This window comes from Miscanthus floridulus, chromosome 6 (genome assembly GCF_019320115.1).
Source record: "Miscanthus floridulus cultivar M001 chromosome 6, ASM1932011v1, whole genome shotgun sequence".
NCBI classification, from domain to species: domain Eukaryota; kingdom Viridiplantae; phylum Streptophyta; class Magnoliopsida; order Poales; family Poaceae; genus Miscanthus; species Miscanthus floridulus.
In genome coordinates, this window is record NC_089585.1 from 51,476,048 (window position 1) to 51,485,222 (window position 9,175).

Here is a 9,175-nt window from a genome sequence, read left to right on the forward strand (position 1 = left end):
ACGTGCGCGTATACAGCGCCGGATCTAGCACATGAGCATGCATACACATATATGTATTTGCTTCTCACAATACGTCGTCGACCTCATATAGCCTACGTATATACGATAGTGTACACATGGACGCCAAGTTTAGTTCGTGTCACATCGATATTAGGATACTAATTAGGAGGACTAAGCATTAGCAAATTATAAAACTAATTACACATATGGAGACTTTTTTGCGAAGACAAATTTATTGAGCCTAATTAATTCACATCATGGACTAATTAGGTTTAATAGATTGATCTCTCAAATTAGTCACCATATGTGTAATTAGTTTTATAATTAGTCTATGTTTAATACTCCAAATTAGTGTCCAAACATCCGATGTGACAGAGACTAAAAATTAGTCCATGTAACCAAACACCTAGCCTACCAACTTGAGTCTAAAGGAATAGAAAACTACTCATATGACAAAATTATGAGAAACTTTCTCCAAAACATTTGTCAAATTGTTCATCGCCTCCTTGGCCCCAAGTTCTACCTGACCACCTCTCTCATGTCGCCCTCCTCTCCAATCCCATTTACTAGCAATTATTACTAAACTTAAGAAAAGATGGACTAGTTGGTAGGACAAACCAAGGCCAACCGTATTCCACTCGCATGGTAGAGGCATCTGGAGGGTTTTGACACAATCACCGCATCACTTGCTAGAATGTGCTACCGTCACTCCTGGTGTGTTGTCCTTGTCGCCTATGACTTAGAACTCCACTTGATATATATTTGCTGGAACACTTTCCCTGTAATATTATTTTGTGTTACAACAACATATTTATCTGTAACATATTCTACATGTTCCAGTTATGTGTTACAAAATACTACCATAATGTAACATTTTATTTGTAACATTAATTTTGCGTTACTATAATCGTTGTTAGTAACTTATTTTTATAGAACAAATGCTATGTGTTACAACTACGGCTGTAACACATTGTTTTGTGTTCCTATGAAACTTGTCTGTAACACATTGATAGATGTGTTACACCAATGTGTTACAATATCCATGTTTTTTAGTAGTGAAATATGCTCTATATGCTGATTTGGAGGAATAAACCCCAGATGCATCCAACCTCCAAATATGACAATCCTCTTGATCATTCAAAACAATTTCTCAGAGACAACCCCCATAACCACAAAAATTCTATGACACCCTGCCGGGATAGAGCACCTTGAATATCCTTTAACCAAGAGTTGTCAAGAAGTGCTTCAGCTACTGTCCTCTTTTTGCGGATTCTTAGTGGTACACAAGCAACAATTTTAGATGCAAGGTTCTCATAACATCCATGAAGCCAACGATCAGTCTAGAACAATGTATTTTTTTTCCGCCCCCCACTTCAATAGTGATCGCAATTGCAAACAAAAGCCAGTGAGATTGGGATGGGATGGTAGTTCAAGATCAACCCAAGGACAATTTGTTCTGTTCTTCCTGAACTATTGCCACCTCATTTGCAGTGCCTTGGCCATGACCTCTAGGTTTGTTATGCCCAAACCGCCAAGATCCAATAGTCGTGCCACTTTCTCCCAAGCCACTAAACAACATTCTCCATTAGCTTGTTCCTTCCCTTTCCAAAGAAACCCCTTCCTAATCTTAACCACTGCTTTAATAAACCATTTTGTAACATTCAATGCAATTAGCAAATAGATTGGTATAACAGAAAGAACAAAGCGACCTATTGTTCCTCTAGCTACAGAGAAGAAGCTGGATTCTTTAGCCATTTCCGTTGAGTTGATTCGAGGGAGGCGTGGCAGCAGCAACGACGTTTAGAACGGGAGAGGGTGAGTGGGGAAGAAGGACGAGGGTGGGGTTAAATGGGAGGGAGAGGGGGGGGGGGGGGGGGCTGAAATGGGACGAGGCATCAGCATAAAAAACCGATGCACACTCGACCCTTATGTGACCCACGTGCCACGCTAGCTAATAACAATGTTAGATTTATTCCTCAAACTTCTACAGTGAACGACTTAGGGTAGTCCCAATAGAAGAAACTGATGCGGTTTTCATAGCACAAGAAATCATCTATAGAAACTACCTTCCACAGTGGAGGTGTCTTTGTGTAATAATTATTTTATCTTTATCTCTCCCAACTCTATCTTCTTCTTCCAATGGGAGTGTGGCACGAGCCCTCTGGAAACTGGTGGTTTCTCCCCAATGACGATTTCATAGTTTCTTAGTGCACTGGGTCAAGAGAAGACCTGATTTCTTCATGAGGAAACCATTTCTAGGATTTTTGCTCTCTTTCTTCATTAATTACATTGCCATGTCAGCATTTTGCCTACGTGGAAAGTCATTTAATGAGGATAGAAACCATCATCAATACACCATTGGGACTGCCCTTAGAAAGTTATAAACCTAAATTTAAAGTTTTAAAGTTGATGTACCTGAATAACACAAACTAAAAAGTTAATGGACTTACAATGCATTCAGATGCAGTTCATGTGACCCACGCACCATGTCGGCTGATGACATAGACTGCCAAGTCGGATCTAAGGCATCAAACGAAGTGGTATGGACTTGTTGTCAACTGAGTAAAAAATTTATGGATCCCAATTTACAGTTCCAGAGTTGATGAACATGTATGACATAGTCCAAAAAGTTAATGGACTTGCTGTACATTTATCTCAAAAAGAACATACACGTCATGCATGCCGGTGGCTAAAACAAAACGAAATGAACAAACGTAGATGCGGACAAGGTAAAAAATCATAGAGACCTGGGAGGGCTAAAGAGTGTGAAAACCTTAAAAAAAACTCCAACAACTCCATATGGTAACCCAGATTCTTGATATAGAAATCGTGTTTAATTATTTGCAGATAGCCATCATGTTGATTCCGTTGAGATGGCCCGTCGGTGTGTAGTTCTACCAAACACTAATTCAAAAGCCATCGTCTTTACTCACCAGTCAACAATTGTGATAAGGAGATCGAGTCAGATTGAAAGAATGGGGTCTACTATCATTCGGGTGCCTGATTTTTTTTTCAGACCAATCTCAGCCGTTGGATCTTGATCCAACGCTCCAACTGACCGTGCCTATTCATCTTCTTCCTCAAGTTGCCCTGACCCCGCCGCTGTCAGGCGAGCGCATGAGCATGCAACCCCACCGCCCACCGCGGCACGGTAGGGTCTTGCCGGAGCTCCGCGCTGCAGTGGACTCCTTCCCCTCCCCAGCCTTCCCGTCGCCGTCATGGCCATGGGCGAACCCGTCACAACCTGGCCCAACCACCTCCCCTACTGCCAGAGTCCTAATGCCGCCCTCCCGCCGACCCTACCGTCTCTAGCCGGTCTGCCTCCCCAAGCCCCTTCTCTTTTAAGCTTGCCAGAGTTGGGAAAAAAAGAGAGGGAGAGTCACTGCCGCCGTCACTGTCGGAACCCTAGCCGCCGCCGCCGTCTTCTTCTTCGTGCACGGGCGGGGGGCGAGTGGGGCACGGGCGCATGGGAGTGGGTCGTCTGAAATCAATCTCAATTTCAGGCACCTCGAGTATCGGAATTGTGCGAAAGAATACATAGAGGTGCTGTTCGGGAACGTTCCTCGGTGGCGACAGGCTGCGTGTGAATCTTGCTTGGCGAGGAAAAGTCCACTTGCGTGGCCTACATATTGTGCACAGTCGTCCAGATGCCCTGGCCGATCTCATCCAGAACTGCCCCATTCCAGTATCTAACACGAGCAATGACCAATGAGTGTCACTCCTTGCTTTCATGGCGTTACTGGAGTAATAATCGACTGGCTTCTGCAGTTCTACTGCAGGTTCATGGTAATCACCGCGAAATGAAGCTCTTGTCAAACGAAATAAAGCCAGCAGGACCTTTAGTATCGGCAAAAAAATTCACAGAAAGTTCAGACACTAGACTTCCACGCGATGACCGAGAAATCAGCGCACGAAATGGTCAATGATGCCTGCCTGATTCGTTTCAAAAAAAGAAAAAAAATGGCCAATGATGGAGGATGCACAAGTTTTCAGTTTTTACATACAGTTTCCGAGACCTGTGTAGTCGCCGGCGCACGTGCTGACGAAAACAGGAGAAGAAAAGTTAGGGAATGGATGGACGGCTGGTCAGGTCACAGTCACAGCTTAATTAGGATAGGGAAATGCATGCGTAGTTGCGTACAATTTATTGATCTGACGTTAACATGGTAGTGACTGATGGTCCTATATGGCATGTAAAGGAATCTTCCAACTAAATGTTCCCTGGACCGTACGTGCATGTTTTCACACGCCCACGACGCACTCGTCTAGAAATCCAACTAAATTCATTAGTAGATCAGACACTGACACTGTCTCAGCTCGTAGTATATGGCATTGGGCAGCAACAAGTAAACTTTTGTGGCTTCAGTAGCTGACACACGAACACGGTTAAATTATTAAGCTGAAGATTCCTACTGAATGAAACTTGGTATGACGACAATTGCAGACGGCTGACAAAAGAGGGACACGTAGCACACAGATGATCCAAAGCGATCAGCTTATCGCTCTCATGATGTTATTGACGCAAAATCGCCTACTGAATTATAATCAGATGTACCTATAAAGGACGACCGAATCCGACCGCGGACTGCACGAGACGCATTATTGTGTGATGATGATATGAACATGGCCACTGTCACTGAGCTGTGCTAGATCTTGATGCATGACACAATCGTCATCTCTGGCGTATACGAATACCAAACAACAATTACTCATGACAGTGTCTGCGACATGGGTCCTCAAGTCGTGTAATGACAATCATAATCCTGAGGGATACGTGGAAGCTTCCTTCGTGTGTCAGCCGTGACGATTGCGAGGTGGGGTTTTCAGACAGATCCCAAGTCAGCCTCTGCTGGCGCCAAAAGCTCCGTGCAAGCAGCGGGACGGCAACGTGAGCGTGATCGACCGGGGCACGAGTAATAAGTGTGTGTGGCGTACTGTATTGTCTGGCTTGCCATCCCGTATGGCCACGTTACCCACTGTTACGGAACCATATTTTCTTCCCAACCTGTGGAGACCAGCATGCATGGGCATGGTGACAATGGCAAATGAACAAGGTTCTTTAACTTGGATCCTTCGACAATACGACTTTTTTTTTGGACAATTCAATCATACCACTTACTAGAACGGAAGACATGGGGACAGCATTGGTGTAGCAACAAACTGAGGATTGAGCAGACACTGTCCATACAAATACAAACCAAAATACAAAATACTAGTACTCCCAGGTTTCAAATTCTTTTTTTTTTGAGAGGAACTTGCCTTTCATTAACTCAGATGGCCGAAACCTCACACAATACAAGATCAAATACACACGCCGGAGTTATATGCCACATCTCTATGTGTACCTCACTACCGGAATCGAAGGCTTTGCCGAGTGTCATATTCTTTGCCGAGTGTATTTTATCGGACACTACGGGATGGCAGGCAGCACCCCTCCCCACCCGCCGGCTCGGAGCGGGCGCCCGTCCACCTGAATCACACAGATCGGGACGCCGGAGGAGGAGCAGCGCCGTTCCGCATCGCCGGAGCAACAACCACGGGCGCGGAGAGGCCCGCCCGCCAGCAAGCGCAGGCACAGGTAACCGCAACCCCTCTCCTCGTCCCCTCCCCTCCGCGGCGCCGGCGGTGACAAGCGGGGCTCGCCTGCTCACCTTACGCACCGCTGGCTGCAGGCAGTATGGCGCCCGGCGGCTGCCTTCTCGCCTCGCCGCCCAGACGCAGCGCGTGCGTGCGTCGTTGTCACGAGTCGTTTCCTTCTGGGGGCTCTCAGTCAGATCCCGTGGCCTCTGCTCTGCGATGCCTCGGTAGGAGGTTAGTGCCCGTTTCAATCTTAGACGAGTGCGGATTCGGCCACATCTCACTTCACTTATGATTTATCACCTCGCTATCTGCAGTTCAAGCTTGGATCCCTGGATCCCATACCATCGGTCTCTCGGAGAGTGTAATCCAGCGAGCGTTGAGTTGAAGCCGTGCAAGTGGAGATGAGGACTCTGAAGAAATCTGACAAGAAAGCTGCCCTCGACTTCGCAGCGCGGAGTTTCAATGTCACCACATCTAGTTCGTGTGTTTCTGGCTACTGAGTGATATTATGTTGTGCTGTATTCTGTTATTATGTGATTGCCAGATTCCAGACTGAGTGTATTAGGCATATCTGCATCAATCGGTATTATACTGATGGATTTTTGCTGAGCATTGTGATGGTTGATCTTATTTAATTGTGGAATCCACATCATGCATTTTTATATATACAGTACATTTGGAGAACTGTCAGACATCGTATGGATTCTAAGTGGTTTTAATGGTGTTCTAATGCAATTATTTTTTTTTCTTTGCAAAATAGGTTTGCCGAGTGTAATTCAAAAAACACTCGGCAAACCTTTTTTTTTGCCGAGTGTCAAATTTGACACTCGGCAAACCATTTGCCGAGTGTGCGATAAAAAACACTCGGCAAATAGCTGTTTGCCGACAAATCAATGCCGTGTGCTGTATGCCGAGTGTAACACTCGGCAAATCGTTTGCCGAGTGTTTTTGGGCCTTTGCCGAGTGCCTCTGGCACTCGGCAAATCTACTGTACCCCGTAGTGCCTGTGACCTGCTTCGCTAGAACATGAGCAACCTTATTACAGACACTACTGGTATAAGAAAATAAAAACTCTTGAAAGGCCTCTCCCCTCCATCGGCCATATATTTCCCGCCTGTGAATTATTTTTATTTCCCGCCAGTGAATTATTGTATACAAATTGAAATGAATCCAAATAGAAAATCACTGAAAATTATATTTCCATGCATGAAAAACACAATATTTGTTGCAGAGCTCGAATGAATTCAACAAGTCATATCCAAACTCTCATACATAATATAGAAATGTGGAAAAGCACGCATGCAAATCTTGACTTACTGTTGTAAAATATCGATGAATTTTTTATAACTGCTCTGTGGGAAATCTGCAGAGCCAAGGACTAAAATCCGTGCATCGTAGAGCCAAATGTACATACAGACCCAATGGTCCCTACACGGATTCAATGAAGTCATGTGTTAAGATAGTAAGAACTTTGTAAATAAAAATTATTAAGGGAGTTTACGACCAACACATACTTGAACATGTATGGTGCACATATAACTCTCCTGTCTTGGTATTGAAGAAACACGTTTCCTATGTAGGTGGCCACTGCAACTTCCTGCTTGTCTTGCTCCTCCACTCTAATTTTTGCTATTTCAGCCTTGGTCTTGCCCACAAACAAGTCGTGATCAGGACCCATAACCACTGTGTGCTCGTTCTCGCTTATTCTGGCCAGGTCGAGATACTCAACCTTTTCCCCTCGTGAACAAACGGATCCTTAGTAAACCGCATCTCTTGGTCGGCTTGTTGCATTCTGTAAAGCGTGTGACCTTGTCAGATGATACTTCATATGCCCTAACATTATATTAGTAATAAAATATAATTATGTACGAGCGACACTTACAGGCACCACACGCTCATGAGCTGGACGTCGAGTTTGCCGAGGCGAAACATCAACCAAATGTCCTCGAAGTCAACCATAACCTTGCTAGGACCACCCATAAAAGTTAGTGGTGGTACAACCGCGCTGAAGGCATTGATCCCAACCGAAGTGCTCTCATATACCAGTCATGCAACCTCTTCATCACACGTGAAACACAACAGAGTTTGCACCACTGGAGTAGAGGCCTGCCTGGCACATATTTATCGGTGGGGATATTATCGTAATCCTCTCTCGTTGGCTTTTGTATGGTGATCTTGTTGGAGGCGGACTTGCTGGCAGCTTTTTCAGTAATGGAACGTGTGTTTGGTCTCCTTGCAAATCCAGCCATCCACTTCTTCATGACCCCCGGTGATGTCTCGTTACCGATGGGTGTAACCATTTTTGGCATAGACTTAGGGTTTCCTTTAGCTACATGGCCTTTAGGTTCTGACAAGGCATGCTTCTTGCTCAGGGATGATGGGGGATTCATGGTTGTCGATGGTGGTGGGCTAGGTAGAGGATCTTAAATGGTGTGGAGGCTAAATGGTGGTGGTGGGTTAGGTTCTGGTGATGGTGGGTTTGGAGATGTTGGGTTAGGTTCAGGCTCTAAAGGGGTATGAGATGGCGAGGCTGCATGTGAGAAACCTCCTTCATCGTCCACTCCGAAAAAGGCATCGATGGAATATGATCATTCAACCTAATGTCCCATCGAGGCCATAAGATGAACTCATTGATAGCTTGACCGAGTTTCTCGACACCGTCAGGAGTGGGATGTCTAGGAAGTCATCCCTATGTCCTTCCACGACTGTCAACACTTCTACCCGATTGTACTCCTTTGGAATTTTATTGTTGTGATAGTCGCGGCCTGGGATCACCATACCGGTGGCAACTTCTATCGTACGGACATTGGCAATAGCATATGATATAACTAGGGAGCAAGCTGTCGGTGCAACGATGTTATCAACTGCATAGTGCTCCCTATTTGCCGTAGATCCGATACTGCTTGGAACTATTGGAGCATCTGAGGATTGCATGATGACCATCTGCATCTTTGGTCTTCTTCCCAAAAACAAATGTGACTTTGCTAACTATTTGGAACACTCTTTTACCTACACTTGTACCTGATGGAGCAGTAGATTTTGCTTCATCCCTATTGTCGAAGTACTTGTCCATCCTCTTCAAGCAGTGTTGGCGGTCATTAACGATCAAATCCGACCGCCAACTAAGGTACAAAAAAGAGGAGAAATTGACAATCTTAAACACATGCATTTACTATTAACCAAGTTTCACATGTATTTGGAGAACATTATTTTGTAGGTCACAAACATAAATACATGGAGAAGTTCACCGAAAGGCGCTTTTCGAAACTGATTTGCGCAAAGAAATAACAAAGACGCCCATCAACTCGACTCAACTATGGCAAAGCACCAATGAGGAGTGATCCATGTCCAGCCCACAGCCCACCATGCGAAGGTGGTGGCAGGGGGACATGGTCAGGGGGTGGGCGACCCATAGGGGCGGGCGACCCTCTGTCAGCGCCTCCCTGCTTCTCCTTGCTCAGGCGTTGGCATGCCTCCATGCAGAGGCGGTGCAACTCGGTCCTCATGCCAAGAATAGCTCCTAGCACTGCCTTGTTCCCTGTATAAATAGAGGGGCAACCCCCTATACAACACACACCACATTGAGCAACACCTC

General features: G+C 45.4%; 1 pseudogene; it reads right to left on the minus strand.

The window, feature by feature from the left end:
• Window positions 1-6,893: 6,893 nt before the first annotated feature.
• LOC136460600 (uncharacterized) lies at window positions 6,894-8,653 on the minus strand (annotated as a pseudogene).
• Window positions 8,654-9,175: the final 522 nt, after the last annotated feature.